Below are 15,784 nucleotides of genomic sequence, written 5' to 3' on the forward strand. Positions count from 1 at the left end.
CACTGCAGCCTTTGCCTCCTGGGTTCAAGCGATTCTCCTGTTTTAGCCTCCTGAGTAGCTGGGACTACAGGTGTGTGCCCCTACCCCCGGCTAATTTTGTGTTTTTGGTAGAGATGGGGTGTCACCATGTTGGCCAGGCTGGTCTCAAACTCCTGACATCAAGTGATCCACCCGCCTTGGCCTCCCAAAGTGCTGGGATTACAGGCGTGAGCCACCACGCCCGAACTCTCCATGTGATTTTTGACCTAAAGGAACTATTTTTAATATTCTGAAGAATAATCCTATTTAAGTCACATATAAACAAGTTGTGCTAAATTAAAAACATTTAGTTCCATTTACTTCTTCATTTTAGTAGGTAACTTTGTGATGCAAACTCGGATTAGTCTTCCTATTTGAGTCACTCAATCCAAACCTTGGTAGGAAAATCTGGTTCCTCTCTCTTCCCGTAGCTGTGATGGATCATGTTTCCAAAGATGGCTGCCACAATATCGCTCATCCCATATGTTCTTTTGTAATGTGACTGTGTCACTCCCTCATCAAGAAGTAGAGTCTAGATTCACTCCCTTTGAATCTAGACTGGCCTATGACCTATTTTGACCAATATAATATAATCTCCAAGGCTGGGCCTTAAGAAGTCTTCAGTTTCTGTCTTCATGTCTTAGAGTGTTCTTTCTTGGAACCATCTGCCAAGCTGTGAGGAAGCTCCAGAGCCATATGACAAGACCTGATGGAGGATAACTGAGGACTTTGGCCAACAACCCCAGCTGAGCTCCCAGTTGGAATGTGAATGAGGCCATTTTGAGTGTTCCAGCCTATTGGAGCCCTAGCCAACACTCTACAAACTAGAACTGCCTGATTGACCCGCAGAATCATAAGAAATGTAAACTGCTGTTTTAAGCCAGTACATTGGGAGGTGGTTTGTTATGCAGCAATACCCGACTGAAACACTGGGGCTCCTTTGCTCAGCTTGGTTTTGAGGCCTTGCACCACGTTCACCTGCTCACCTCATCACCCTCAAACCTCTGCAGGGAAATACAACTTACTTTCTGGGTTTTCACAGTCATTTTAGCTCTATGGACAAAGTGGTTCACTCATCAGTGACTATGAAAGTGGCCAAATAATGATCACAATACTAATTAAGACTTTTTGAATGCTTATGATGTGCCAGGCACTGTTTTAAGTATAATATATTTATTCATACATTTAATTTTTAGAACAACTTTTTGGCTGAGAGAGACAGGATTCACTTCCAGTGCTTTCCAAAGCAGCATTCTCTTTGTCTTAAGTCAGGGAAGGCCTTCAAATTACTTTCATTAGAAGAAGATTTAAAGGAATGTTTCTGTTTAGGGTTTTTCAGTCTAAACAATTTTTAGAACAATTTTTTGAGCTAGGCACTATTATTATTTCCATTTTATGATAAAACAACTAAGGCACAGAGAGGCAAAATAACTTGTAAAACAGTAAGTGGGTCGAATCACCATCAGAACCCAAGCATCAGCCCCCAGAGCCACATGCTTAGCTACTGTGATGTCCTGCCTCCCATAAATAATATCTCAAGCTTATTTTTATTTTTTTAAAAAACGTTTTTGAGTCGGGATCTTGCTTTGTCACACAAGCTGGAGTGCAGTGGTATGATCATGGATCTCTGTAAACTTGAACTCCTGGGCTCAAAAGATCCTCCTCCCTTGGCCTCCCAAAGTGCTGGGATTATACAGGTGAGCCACCATGCCTGGCCCTACTTGAGTTAAGAAAATCCTCTAAGGCTTTGATTGCCTCGTTCATTTATTCTAGGTTCCAGGCTGTGTCCCATGCTGGCAGTTACATTTAGAAAACTCTAATGTTAGAGAAGTCTGAATTAACTATTCCTACATTCACAGTTCAGGGTAGGATAGAGTGTTTGCTTGGTTTTCCCAGGATTCTCATCCGTGTGTGGCCACCGCAGAGGGCAGCAGAGTGACAGGCTGAGGGTGCAGAGGGGGCAGAGAAGCAGAACTGATGGAGGGCCCAGGCAGGGCAGGGGTGGGCAGAGCTATTTGCACATCTCAGGCGTGAGAGCTAGGCGGGAGCTCAGCCCTAACTCTCACCAACCACCCACTGATGGAGAGGGCAGCTTCTTCCAATAGCAAGGGATGTGGCTGCCAAAACTGTGCCATTTGACTTGAAGGGGAGGAAAATCTCCTTGCTTGCTACGCAATTGCAATTGCAGCCTTAAGGCAAGCTCCCCAGGGCCTTCAGATCCCTCCCAGGCAGACATCCTGGAGCTGTCACTGCAAAGCGTGTGATTTTGCTTCAAGCAGCCCTTGAAGTTCTCCTGCTTCCTATTTGCCTGATAACTGCCCCAAGGACTCTGAAGGAACATTTTAAAAGCTAATTATAAAATTTAGTAGGCCTGCATTCTTACATTGTATTAAGAGTGAGGCCTTTGGAGACAGCCCTGGGTCAGAGTTCCATCTCTGCTGCTTAATTGCTGTGTGGCTTTGGGAAAGCTGTTTTCTTCTCAGATTCTCAATGTTCTTGGCTGTAGAATGGGTTAGTGATATTTACCCTGTGTGCTTGTTGTGAGCAATAAGTAATCCTATAGTCAAAACCCTTGACCTCATATATACCAGGCAACCATCAGGGTAGCTATTAATTACAAACATAGAATATATTGTGGATCTATGAGACCATTAACATACCATGCAGTCTTAGCATGTAAGCAGCAAAGGGTAAAGCTGGTGTTTCATGCTCTGCTGTGCAATGTTTGCAGAGGAAAAAAGACAATCACCGTGATCTATTTTAGAAAAATGCTATATTTTAATCGCTTCTCTTTTTACTTTCTTATTTTAGTTTTGTCCTTTAAATGCTTTGGAGCATTTAATAGCTCTTCTGCTTTCAACTTCTATAAATTCACAACTTCTATAAATTTAAAAAGTGTCTAAATCTTGATTAAATGCTCTTAATCTGAGGTTTATGGGTTTCCAGGGGTCCGTGAACTTTTTGAAATTGCATGCAACATTGTTTGTGTCTACACATATGTGCATTTTTGAGGGGAAATGATTCATAATTGTCAACAGACTCTCAAAGGATTCTGTGGTTGGACAAAAGATATAGAAGAGTCCTTGGACAAAAGACTGAAAAACCCTAAACAGAAACATTCTTTTAAATCTTCTTCTACGGAAAGTAATTTGAAGGCCTTCCCTGACTTAAAGTGGATGCTGCTTTGGAAAGCACTGGAAAAATGGATCCTGTCTTTCTTAGCCAAGGACTGGTCTCTTTTCTCCAATGTGTCCCTAACAGAGTGGTGAGGCTGGCTCTTCCCACCAGTACAGGTAATGTGGTAAAGATAGGACCACGTGGACGAAGAGGTATTGCCTTCTCTAATTACAGCTAACAAAGACCTAGGCCTAACCTCAACTGCACCTTCTGTCTCTGGGAAGTCACTTCTAGAGTAGACCTATAATTAGGATTTGGTACCTGAAACATAATTCTCAGCATGATGAATCGCTAAATTATGTCCCCAGAGACATACCTGAGACAAAACCCTAAGGGCTGTTGGCCGTAAGAGGGTGTGTGTGTTATTCTACATTCAGTAGGGATTTATAAATGAGGATGATATCACTCAGAAGGGACAGGTGTCCAAGAGGCCCTTTTGACTTCTGCAATGGGGCCTAACAGCCCGTGAACTGAGCTCCATAATTTATGCCTCCGGCATAGAATCTGTGCAAAGCAAGAATGGCCGTATCAGCATTTGGGGATTTAAAGCAGCTTTTTTTTTTGAGATGAAGTTTTGCTCTTGTTGCCCAGGCTGGAGTGCAATGACACAATCTCGGCTCACTACTACCTCCACCTCCCGGGTTCAAGCGATTCTCCTGCCTCAGCCTCCTGAGTAGCTGGGATTACAGGCATGCGCCACCATGCCCAGCTAATTTTGTATTTTTAGTGGAGGCTGGTTTCTCCATGTTGGTCAGGCTGGTCTCAAACTCCCAACCTCAGGTGATCCACCCTCTTCGGCCTCCCAAAGTGCTGGGATTACAGGTGTGAGCCACCGTGCCTGGCTAAAGCAGCTTTTTTAATCCACAGACCTCTTCCCCAAATTGTAAGGAGGATTCAGCTCATTGATTTCACTTTATTTTAAAAGAAAATAATTATTGATGTGTAAAGTAAATGAAAACACAGTCAAGGGGGAGTGTAATTGAAAGTAATTTAAGAGTTCAATGGTTGATGACTATTTTTTCAATTATTATGATATCTCTTTATTAACAGGAAATTCATAAATTAAGGAGTATGCAATATAATCATTGTGGAATATATTAGGGAAACATTTTTGATCCATGCAAGTAAATTGAGATAGACTGGGTGCACCTGTTCCTAGTCATGCCCAGGGAATATGTGAAACTCTGGCTCAGGATGAACGTCTGTTGGTGTCAGCACAACAATAATGAAACAAAGTTGGCAGTAGGGTGGGGAAGTGTTTGGTGGGCGGGAGCCACCATCTGCAGCCAGCTCCCAGCACGGCTGTGTGTTCGGATACCCATCAACCAGGAAAGGGAGTCTAAGGCCTCCAGATGATTTTCCCCTTTCACAAAACTGTTGTGAAATGAAATACAAATCCTTCCTGAATGTTCCTAGCTTTTCTTCCTTTCGGAAGTTTTCAGTCAATGGGAAACAAAGCCTTATTCAAAGGATTAAAGCCATAGTCATTCTATTGTTTGGGGCTTCAATAATGTGGCTTTCCTTCCACAGACAGAATTTTCAATTCACAAATCATCTGAAAAACAGGAAATTTTGGGGAAACATGCTTATGATAACAAACAAGGGATCTATCGTGTGGTGTAGAAGTTTACACAACGAGGCATCCGATTTTAAGATTTTTTTTTTTTTTTTTTACTGTTCTGGGCTTCTGGCTGCATTCTAGGAAGATCATTCCTTACAAGAAATAGCCATATGGCTTATAAGGTAAGACTACTCAGTTCCCACCCCAACCCCCAGAAGAGAGATGGAGGAAGGGAAGCAGACTCTGGCTATATTTTTATGGCTGCACTCCAGGCAGTACTGCAGAGGCAACAGGCAGGCTCTGAAATGCCTTCTTCCCCCTGCTATCCTCAGGCCTATGTTTCCCTCTTACTCCACCCAAGTCCTGGGCCCTTACATGGCAGAGGGAGGGAGAAGGGCCAGCAACATTGGTTAACAGGAATAGAGAATGTTCGAGGAAGGTAGTGGCAGGCAATAGCCACAGAGAGTCACAGAAGGTTAAAGAGGTTGTGGAAACAATCATTTGTTTTTCAAGCAGTTCTGGTGGGGTTTGAGAAAGCAGCAGCACTCAACTGTGAGCAGACAAACTCACTTTGGAAACCTATGCAGCCACTTCTAAGTAAACTACCAAGAGAATTATTATTTTATTTAGGTTCCTCATTTCAGTGACAATCTTTTAATCCTTTGAACTGTATGCTGAAAAGGACATTATAGATCCTCCTGAAAGATAATTTTTAGTGTCCACGGTTCCCTCAATATGATGATTTTTTTCCTTGGTCCCTATCTTTCGCCATTCCCTTTACCTTTTATCCATGCTTTTCCCTGATTGAAGGAACACAGAGTCTATTTGCTTCCTAGGTTCTTCTTCTATGGCTCTTGCTACTGAAAGTGTGATCTAGATTCCAGCAGCAGAACAGCAACATTTTGCTTATGAGAAGTGCAGAATCTCAGGCACCATCCTATGACTACTCAATCAGAATCAGCATTTTAACAAGATCCTTGGCGATTTGCATGCATGTTAGTTTGTGAAGGGCTGATCTGTACAGATCTGCCCTATAGGCCTGACTCATAACCCACACTCCCCAAAACCTGCAAGATCCTACATTTCTGGCCCTGTATACTTCTCCAGTCTCATCCCATGTCACTCTACCTCTCATTCACTAGTTCCAGCCCCACTAGTCTTTCTCGTTCTGGCCTCCAAGCCTTTGTACTTGCTGTTCTCTCTGCCTGGAGTGCTCTTGTCCCATCTAGTATGGCTGACTCTTTTATTTCAGCTTAACTGTTACTTCTGGCTGCGAGCGGTGGCTCACACTTGCAATCCCAGCGCTTTGGGAGGCCGAGGTGGACAGATCACTTGAGCCCAGGAGTTTGCGACAAGCCTGGGCAACATGGCAAAACCCCGTCTCTACAGAAAATACAAAAATTAGTCAGGTGTGGTGGCACACACCTGTGGTCCCAGCTGCTCAGGAGGCTTGAGACTGGAAGGCTGAGGTTGCAGTGAGCCAAAATTGCACCATTGTACTCCAGCCTGGGCAACAGAGCGAGACCCTGTCTCAAAAAAAAAAAAAAAGAAAAAAGTTACTTCCTTTGAGGATGCTTTCCTGACCCCTCTATATGAAGAACTACCTCCAACCCAGCTACTCTCTATTCCATTACCCTGTTTTATGTTTTTATGGCACTTACTGTTATCTGAAGTAATTTTATTCATTCATTTTTGGGTCTATTTTATTCAGGATTGTGTGTCCAGTGTTCAGAAGAGTGCCTGGCACATCAAAAGTGCTGAGTTAATGTTTATTGGGTAAATGAATACAGTTTTGGGAATCATGAACATTGAGAACCTAGGCCCAGACAATTCTAAGGTAAAATATGTCGCCCTCTGAACCAACCCGACAGCTTTCAGTTGATTGACCGAAGACCAGTGCTTTTGGGTGCCCGGATGAGCATATCAAAGCCTGGTCCCCTGAGCAGTTGCATCAATATCTCCTAGGAACTTGATAGAAAGGCAAATTCTTGGGCCTTACCACGGACCTACTGAATCAGAAATCTTGGCAATAGGGTTCACCATTCTGTGTTTTAAGGAGCCTGCCAGGTAATTCTGATGCACTGCCCCACACAATACCAACATCTTACCAGTGTGGAGAACCCACAGTGTTCAAAGCTCTCTTACATATATCGCTGTTGTTCTGGACTTCATAAAAGCCCTGAGAATAGGCATGGCAGGTGTCATTATTTCCCCTTTACAGATGAAGAAATTGAGCCCTAGGAAATTATTCCATTTGTGTTGGTAATACTTGCTTTATCAGAATCACTTGGAACGCTTGTTAAAATTGCAGATACCTGGGCTCTACCCTAGACCTACTGAATCAGAATCATTGGGGCTGGGGCTCTGGAATCTAGATGAAAAAAAAAAGAAGCTCCTAGGACATTCTAAAGCTAAAAGTTTGAGAACCAATTGGAACAGGAAACAGTGGAATAGATATCAGAACTTATATCCCCTCATTCCTAAGGCATGCTCTTAGAGAGTCTTGAGAAGAGTAAGTAATGATAAAGAATGATATTGATCTTTAGCATCTTTTAGTGAAAATAGTTAAAACAAACTGGCAGTAATTCTTTCACCTTTATTAGACCCTAACCCTACTTGCTACTGTTGTAAACCAGGGAGAATCAAACTCCATGACAATGGACTGTTTCTTTGTATATAATTTAGTTGTGTATAGAACCAACTAACTGGACATCAACTAAGGGGTGGCAGGTTTTCCTGATTAGTTTGTGATACAGGAATTTTTATTTATTATTAAAAAAAATTTTTTTTTGAGACAGAGCCTCACTCCGTTGCCCAGGCTGGAGTGCGATGGCACCATCTTGGCTCACTGCATCCTCACCCACTGGGGGCGATCTTCCCACCTCAGCCTCCTGAGTAGCTAGAACTGCAGGAGTGCACCACCACACCCAGCTAATTTTTTTTTTTTTTTTTGAGATGGAGTCTCACTCTTGTCACCCAGGCTGGAGTGCAATGGTGCGATCTCGGCTCACTGCGACCTCTGCCTCCCGGGTTCAAGTGATTCTTCTGCCTCAGCCTCCCAAGTAGCTGGGATTACAGGTATATGCCACCATGCCAGGCTAATTTTTGTATTTTTAGTAGAGATGGGATTTCACCATGTTGGCCAGGCTTGTCTCAAACTTCTGACCTCAGGTGATCCACCTGCCTCAGCCTCCCAAAGTGCTGGGATTATGGGTGTGAGCCACCATGCCCAGTCCTGGCTAATTTTTAAAAAACATTTTTTTGTAGAGACTGTCTTGCTACATTGCCCAGGCTGGTCTCAAACTCCTGGGCTCAAGGGGTCCACTTGCCTTGGCCTCCCAAAGTGCTGGAATTACAGGCATGAGCCACTGTGCCCGGCCTAAAACAGTAACTTTTAAAAATACTTCTCCAAATGGGCAAGTAACTCCCAAGTCTCTTCTCCTGCCCCAGCTTCCCTGGCTCCAGGCCCATACATTGAACTGCATATGGAACAGTTCTCTTCTAGATGACCTGCCGGCATCTTCATCTTAGTATGTCCAAGTTCATTACTTTCTTTCCCACCCCATCCATTCTTCTTCCTGGCTACACTCTATCAGCTAATGACTACATATATCACCCACTGTGTCATCTTAGCCAGGAATCCAGGCAGTTTCTGGATTCCTTCCATCCTGTCTCTGGATAGCTAACCAGTCATTTCATTGTACTCCTTAGATTGCTCTCAAATCACCACCCCTTCCTTCATCTTTACTCAACTCCAGTTCAAGCCCTCATCATCTCTTGCTTGGGTTGTCATGATGGCTTCCAAAATGGTCCCTTTGTCGGTGTTTCTAGTTGACCTCATTTCTCCTCTTCCTTCCTTTTGGCTCTATGCTTCAGTGCTATCAAACTGCTTTCACTTTTTTAAAAAAGAGTTTTCCATTTTAATTTCTGAGACACATGACACGTCTTTGTCAATGTTAGGTCTGGGAAAGTTTCTATTACCTTCACAAGGCAGAAAGGACCCTTCTCTCCAGCAGTGAAAAACTCAAAAGAAGAGAGCTTCAGGGAGTTCAGTTGCTACCCAGCAGAAGCTTCAATTTCTAACAAAACTGTGAAGTTTCAAATAATGAAGGGGAACTTCACCCCAAAATGGTACTCACTTAGGAACATTATTTTCCTTCGGCTTTCCCTTGAAATATTCAACAGCTTTTTTTTTTTTTTTTTTTTTTTTTTCCGAGACAGGGTCTTGCTCTGTTGCCCAGGCTGGAGGGCAGTGGCATGATCTTGGCTCACTGCAACCTCTGCCTCCCAGGTTCAAGCGATTCTCCTGCCTCACCCTTCCTAGTAGCTGGGACTACAGGCATGCACCACCACACATGGCTAATTTTTGTATTTTTAGTAGAGACAGAGTTTCACCATGTTAGCCAGGCTGGTCTCAAACTCCTGACCTCAGGTGATCTGCCTGCCTGGGCCTCTCAAAGTGCTGGGATTACAGGCGTGAGCCACCACGCCTGGCCTCAACAACTTTCTTCTCCCCATTAGGATTACCTCCATTTTGGGCTCTTTTTGAGGGAGGAGGCACTGCATTCTCACTCCCAGTCTAAAGCTGCTTTCCCTTCTCGGTGGTGTTTTCTGCTTCCATGCCTTTGTACATGCTGTGACTGTTCTATTGATTTTCCTTTTCCCATCTCCTGTGTATGGCAAATTCCCATTTGTTTTTCATGATTCTGCTCAAGTGTTCTTTCCTGTATGAAGCCCAGGCTGTCCACTTGGAGAGACATCTGGCCAGCCCCCCGTTGTTGCAGCCATCCCCAGTTCAGGCACCAGACATGTGGTGAAGAAGCCATCCTAGATGCCCAGCCCCAGCTACCATCTGATGCAACCACACTGCTCACCCCGAGCGAGAACTGCCTGCAGGAGCCTAGTATTATCCTCTCTCACAGAACCATGGCAGGGAATAATAAATTGTTGTTTGAAGCCACTCTGTTTTGTGGTGGTTTGTTAGGCGGCAATAGGAAACTAGAACACCATAGCTTTTTTTTTTTTTTTTTTAGAAAATAACTTGATATCCATAAGCACAGCTTTTTGAGCTGCTTTTATTATTTTTCCCTTTATATGAGTGCATTCTGCAACATAAGGAGATTTCTATCTCAGCCCTGAACAAGATTTATGATCTTGATCAAGTCTCTTTATAATAATGTCACAGAACTTTACTTGCTTCAATTCTAATATGAAGGATTGAACTAGTTAATCACTAAGGTCCACTCTAGTTCCAAAATTGTGGCATTCTCTTCTAACTACCAGGGAAAAATTGACTTATTCTTTGTTAAGTTGTAGCTTGCAGTAAAGTTTTTTGGGCATGAGAATTTTCAGCGAGGTGGTGAGTGCCAGGAAAGTGCTGACTCAGCACAATGCTGTCTGTTAGCCAGGAACAAAAATGAGGAGCAACCATAAATTTAATCCTTTAGCTCCTTCTCCCTGCAAAATTCAGAAGATGTTTTATCTGTAACAAAAGACTTGAAAGAGGATTCTCACTTTTTCCCTTAAAATTTGTTACTCAAGTCTGTAGGTAACTTCAGGATTTTTGACAGAAGATTCAGATTTGCATAGTTGACTCAGTCTCCGGAAGATCCCTACACTCAAATTCTAAGTTTAGGGCAAGTGAACTGAGTGATTCCTAGAGGAAATAAACTCTCGCCTGAGAACAACAGCTGAAGTAAAATCCCATAAGCCAGGAAAACAGCCACACAATTACAGTAACAGGTGGTCAGTTTCAAAACAAATTTCAAGGTCTGACTTGCCTGGCACCTGCTCTAGAACCACAGACAGCAGTTTGACACTGTCTGGGTCCAAGTTAGGTCATCCCTGCCACACCATAAGGAAGATTAACTACCTTTATTAGCAGAGCTAAGTCATGGTAGGTTACAGGACTGCTTCTCTGTGGTAGTAACCCCTGTGTTCCCTGTCTGAGAAGAGGGAATAAGAGAGAATTTGGGAACTGGACAGGACCTTGCAGATTAACCATTAGGTTGGTGCAAAAGTAATTGCAGTTTTTGCCCTTAAAAGTAATGGCAAAGTGAAGCCGAGGGGAGCTAAGCAGAGATTTGCTCAGAATCACATGACCTGTAGAAGCAGAACATCCCCACCCCCATTTTATTGTGAAAAAATTCAAGCACACAGCAAAGTTGAAAGGATTTTTACAAGACACAGCTGTATATGCATTTCCTGGATTCTACTGTTAATATTTTATTAAACTTGTTTATTTTCTAACTATCCCTCTATCCATCCTTCTATCACCTTATTTCCTGGATGCCTTTCGAAGTGAATTGCAGACATCTGTACTCCTTCCCCTAAAGCAGCATAGTGTTTTATCATCATTTAATAATTTAATACCTCAATTTTGTATACATTATGGAACCAGGAAACATTATAAGAAATCACTGGACCCCAAAAATGTAAATTAGCCTTGGCTAGCCTGAAAGAGAACACAATTTCCTAAGGTCCTAACTTTAAGGCACTTGAGGATTCTTACTAAGGGCAAATTCCTGAGATGACAGAAATACTAGTCAACACACATCAATGCCTATGTTTTTCCCTCCTCCTGGAATCCTGTGCTTTCCCTTTCCTGCTCCACCTGTTGAAATCCTCTCTTCATTCATCCAAGAATGATCTCAGATGTCTGCAAGGAACATAAACCACTGTTACACACGTATTGTTTTAAGGAAAAAAGTTATTTAAGAAGTCTGAACTGTCACCTCCTTCCCAATCCCTTTCCTAAACCCCGAGTTTTAACTTTTCTCATCTTAATGCCCATAAACTTTCATTGCTATTTTTCCTCCCTCATTCTACCTTGTTGCAGTTTAGTGTTTGTTTATTTATCACGACTACTGCTCCTCCTCCTAATAATACTTATGGTTAATTTCTTTTTAAGGGACTATATCTTAAGACTATGTGTCTTCTGCAGTTATTTGCATAGAGTCAACGTTGAAGGACAAGCAACTTCAAATTTCCAAGCAACAAAATTATGTTCTGGTGGTTTTCTGAAAGCGAGATCTTAAGACCCACCTGTATCAGAATCCCATGAAGAGCTTGTTTAGTGTGCAAATTTACAGATTGTGCCCCCTCAGAAATGCTCATTTAGGAGTTCCTGTCCTTTGCGGGGACATGGATGAAGCTGGAAACCATCATTCTCAGCAAACTAACACAGGAACAGAAAACCAAACACTGCATGTTCTCACTCAAAAGTGGGAGTTGAACAATGAGAACACATGGACACAGGGAGGGGAACATCACACACCAGGGCCTGTCGGGGGTGGGAGGTAAGGGGAGGGAGAGGATTAGGACAAATACCTAATGCATGTGGGGCTTAAAACCTAGATAATGGGTTGATAGGTGCAGCAAACCACCATGGACATGTATACCTATGTAACAAACTTGCATGTTCAGTACATGTATCCCAGAACTTAAAGTAAAACATAAAACAATAATAAAAAAGAAATGCTCATTCAGGAGTTTTGGGGTGGGGGTTCAGGAGGCTGCAGCCTTAACAATTACCTCTGGTGATTTTGACACAGGTAGCACAGCAGCCAAACTTAGAGAGATTTGTTCACAGCTCTGCATCACCAAACTTACTTTCTGTTAGGCCTCTAATCACTTTTTTTTTTTTTTTTTTCTGAGACAGGGTCTTGCTCTATCACCCAGGCTGGAGTACAGTGGCACGATCTTGGCTCACTGCAATCTCTGTATCCTGGGTTCAAGCAATCCTCTCTGCCTTGGCCTCCTGAGTAGCTGGGACCACAGACATGCTCCATTATGCCCAACTAATTAAAAAAAATTTTTTTAGAGGCAGGCTGGTCTCGAACTCCTGAGCTCAAGCAATCTGCCTGCCTCGGCCTCCCAAAGTGCTGGGATTACAGGTGTGAGCCACTGCGCCCGGCCTTTTAATCACTTTTAAACCAGCAACCCTAATCTGCCTGTCCCTTGAATGGATCCAGATAAAGTGTGGCAAACAAGCCTCCTGTCACGGTGGGGTGTGACAGTCACGGCATCACCCCTTCACCACATCATGTGCTGCCAGTCATCACTTCTGCTGTTGCCACCAACCCCCATGTTTCCCTTTGTCACTTCCCCCTTGCCACCACCAACGGCCACTGTCCCTCTGCTCCTCACCCTCCATAGCTGAGTCAGATCCAGCATTGGGCACTTGAGGAAGAAGCCACTGTGGAAGGCGGGATGAGGGTGTTCCCATTCTACATTCACAAGCCCACAGCTGGGAGAAGAAGCACACCTGATTCTGACCCTGGCTTCTGAAGAAGCTCTGCAAACCTGGCTAGAAAGTTGGGCCTGTGGTTTGAGGTTCCTGCTGCCTTTGATTTTACAATGAGTGGAAATTGAGGTTGAGTAACAGGTCTCTTGCCCAAGTATTAAGGGCCACCACGAAGCATACAGCAATGAAGGCAGGAGCTGATGACATGTGGTTGGTTCCCCCTCTAGACCAAGTATCTTTGTATAGGGAAGGCCAACATGGCCATCTTCACGGTTTGGTATTAGTGGAGTATCTTATACATACTGAAATTTGTTTTTGTTTTCAGGTGCTAAAAGGATAATACCAAGGAAAACTACGGGTGGGGGCAGTGAATGGCCAGCATGCCTATAATCCCAGCACTTGAAGCCTGGGAAACAAAGCAAGACCCTGTGTCTAAAAAAATTTTTTTAAAAATAAGCTGGGCATGGTGGCACGTGCCTATAGTCCCAGCTACTCAGCTATTCGGGAGACCAAGGTGGGTGGATGGCTTGAGCCTAGGAGTTTGGGGCTGCAGTGAGCTATGATTGCACCACTGCACTCCAGAGTGAGTGACAGAGTGAGATCCTGTCTCTTTAAAAGAAAAAACTATGATTCAAAGTGTTGTTTTATGAAGCATAACCTGCTTTATGTTTTGAGTTTAATATAACTTGAAATCAGTTTCTCTAAGACAGTGCCAGCCTTGCCATTTTTCAGTTCAACATAGATTTCTCTATTACAGTGGTTCCCAAACTTTAGGAGGCATCAAAGTCATCTGGAAGGCACAAAAACACAAATTTATGGATGTCACCCACAGTTCCTAATTCTCTCTCTCTCTCTTTTTTTTTGGGATGGAGTCTTGCTCTGTTGCCCAGGCTGGAGCACAGTGGTGTGATTTCGGCTCACTTCAACCTCCGCCTCCTGGGTTCAAGTGCTTCTCTTGCCTCAGCCTCCCGAGTAGCTGGGATTACAGGCTTGCGCCACCACACCCGGCTAATTTTTTGTATTTTAGTAGATATGGGGTTTCGTCATGTTGTCCAGGTTGGTCTTGAACCCCTGACCTCAAGTGATCCACCCGCCTCGGCCTCCCAAAGCCCTGGGATTACAGGCGTAAGCCACCATGCCTGGCCTGTTTCTGATTCTCTAGGTCTGGAAAGGGGCCCAATAATTTTCACTTCTAACAAGTGGCAGGATGCTGCTGCTGCTGCTGGTCCAGGGACCACACTTTGAGAAGTATGGTACTGTGTGGTACTTACTGGACCATTTACCATACTTCCTGCCTGCCTAATTGTGTCACAATATAGCCGTGCTTCTCAGGCCTAGCAATTCATTAGAATTACCTGTGAAGCTTTTAAAACATAAGGTTTGGATGGAATGCTCAGACCCTACCTTAGACCCAATTAAGCCCACAGCTTTGAGGATGAGGCTTGGGTATTGTTCAGAAAGATCCCCAGGTGATTCTAATGGATACCGAGGGTTGAGAACCACAGGCATATAGCAAACTCTGGCCCTAGTCTACCTTAACATATGATTCTCATTTGACAAATACATATTGACCACCTAATATATGTCTTGAAAATGATAAAGTATGTAAGAAATGGTCCCTGACCTCAAGCAGAGATACATCATATGCCCAAATATTTAAACAAAAAGCTGGTGTGTGGGGTTTGTGCCAATTAGAGGACTAAACCATTACTGAAAACAGAAGGCTGGATGATTCGGGGTAAATCAATGCTGCACTTGATCCTCACATTGTTTGAGATAAGTTATGTATGCCTCTGCTGCACATGAAACGTATCCCTTTGGTGGGGGAAATTGCTCATTTATTGGTTCATTGAGGATGTTCCAACTGATTCACCATGGTAGGTGTGATTGAACCATGGAAATGATGGAACATTAAATCAATAGCTAGTCAGCTGGTGACTATTCCTTGGCTAAGTATGCTATTAAGGTTCTGTTTCAGAAGTCCCTGTGCTCAATGGAGGTGAACCTTTCCAGTGGAGAAATACAACATGAATTATGTTTAGAAAATGCTTCAATCTGGGGTTTTAAATAAACAATCCTTAAATATGTATAAAAATCTGAAATTATTTTAGAATCGAAGGGAAAAAACAACTGGGTCCAAAAACCAAACCATATTTAGCTTAAAAACATGTTCTTATTTGCATCCACTAGAATACAATATAATTTAATGATTCAATGACAGCTGGCCCATGAAGGGCAGAGTTTCTAGAAAGGAGGAAATACCCTCTTTGGGTGTTACTTAGGTATTAAGTGTATTATTTAATTCATTGTTTTATTTAATTTGGTTATATCTTTTTTTTTTGAGATTTTGTTTTCATGTTGGAGGGGTAGTTTTTCTAAGAATAAGAAATCCCAATGACAACAAAATGTCATTGCTTTTAAGAGAAGGAGATAAATACATTTTAAACTGTTATATTTATTTATTTTCAAAAAATGCTGGAGGCATCATGTTAGCAATTGCAGGGGATAACATGAATGTGACAAAGCTGCTCTCAAAAAACCACTTTGTAGAAGGGAAAGCTAAGTGCCTATTCCAAGCAAAATATGAAATGATACATGCCTTTAGAGAGGAATAAATTTTAATGAGGCTTCAAAGAGCTGGAAGAAGAGGTCAAGGTTCAAAGAGCCTAAGATAAGGCACAGAACTGGGGTTCTGGTACAATGCATTACAGCATGGCCAATTTTCAAAGGCCAGCTGTTCCCAGTCAAACGAAGATGGAAGCTGAGGGCAGGTGCAATCAATG

Source organism: Gorilla gorilla, chromosome 11 (genome assembly GCF_029281585.2).
Source record: "Gorilla gorilla gorilla isolate KB3781 chromosome 11, NHGRI_mGorGor1-v2.1_pri, whole genome shotgun sequence".
Lineage (NCBI taxonomy): Eukaryota > Metazoa > Chordata > Mammalia > Primates > Hominidae > Gorilla > Gorilla gorilla.